Below are 1,534 nucleotides of genomic sequence, written 5' to 3' on the forward strand. Positions count from 1 at the left end.
ATCACATCCACCACTTCAGGAGGACTGCAGCCACCATTTTATCGGACTGCTACTGCCACCCTGACTAACACGGTGTCAGGTTGTATCCTGACTCTGTCAGTTTGAACCAGCATTTTCTGCCTTTTTAAAAAAGTTTCCCTATTAAATTGTTATTCTGACTTGGTGCCTCCCACTGGTTTGTTTTCAAACTAGTACAGGAGGCTCTACTTTGTTTTATGTTCCTCTCCTAACAATTCCTAACATTCCAGTTGCTTTTCAACCCAGAATAGCCACTTGGAGTAGGAAATGGAAAGGCACAGTTCTACTGGTTTCATGCAACAAGTTTCCAGGCAACATTTTCTGCAGAAGCCAGTCTTGCAGCCCACAGATTGGTGGGAGAGAGGACTCCTAGTGTAGCAATGGGGAACAAAGACAACAGACCCCCTTGCGTTGCAGTGGGTATACTGCAACACGCATATATCAAACCAGGAGTCCCGTGGAAAGGAAATATATATGGACAGACAGATTCTTGATAGCTGTTTCAGAGATGTTTATTTCTCCAGCCGCATGGCCGGAGCTCTGCCGAGGAACTGTTCCAGTCACGGGACCAAGGGTCCTTCTGCCCGCGCAGGGAACACAAACCAACCAATGGGAACGAGGCTGAGCAGGGACAGGGAAACCCCGTGTCTGTGCCCTCAGGGCCCCTCTCCCAGGGCTACACGGCAGGGGAGGGACCCCAACACCTCACCCGTTTTATTTTAATAAAAGGAGAATGAAAACAACTGGATAAACATAACAAGAACAGTTTCAAAACAAAACAAGCCACCCTCCTGAGTCTTTAAATGTCCAATCAGATTCTGTGGAACATCTTAGGGCTGACAGAAGGGAGACAGGACTCTGTGAGCATGCTGTGTGGGGAAACTGAGGCAGGAGAGGGTTTAACTTCTTCCCTCCCCCTTTTCATCCCCCACTCGGCATTGGAAAGGGATTTTTGGGGAAACAATTGGCAAAAGCATGGTTTTGTGAGGGAAACCATGGATGAAAAAACGGATTGGGAATACACTGGGGGTAATAGGACATAGGGTAAAAGGGAAAGGTGGGATTAGGAAAGGGACACTGTAGGGGGGACTTACAATAGAGATACTGTCTAACATGACTACGATTTTTTGCATATATACTGCCTTTTACAGAAACACCATCAGGCCCAGTGACCTGCGACGCTTGTAACCCTTTTCTACCTCGTATAATTTTGAATTCCACGACTTCTCCATCTCCCAAGCTTGGGATGCATTTTTCAGGGTTATTCTTTTTAATAGCAGTTCTATGCACGAATATATCTTGCTGGTTGTCACACCTTGTTATAAAACCATAATTTTGCTTAACATTATACCATTTTACTATCCCTAAGGTCTTAGTTACTATGATCTTCTCCTTTTTCCGAGTGGCTGCTGTTTTCTGTCTCGCTGCGTCTTTGCTCTCTCCTGTGGTCGCTCCCGTGTTGGAATTGTCGGGGCTGCTGGTGCCTGCGCGCTCTTCCCGGGGTCGCGTTCGGGGC

The sequence above is a fragment of the Corvus brachyrhynchos genome, unplaced genomic scaffold, assembly GCF_000691975.1.
Source record: "Corvus brachyrhynchos isolate BGI_N302 unplaced genomic scaffold, ASM69197v1 scaffold220, whole genome shotgun sequence".
Taxonomy (NCBI): domain Eukaryota; kingdom Metazoa; phylum Chordata; class Aves; order Passeriformes; family Corvidae; genus Corvus; species Corvus brachyrhynchos.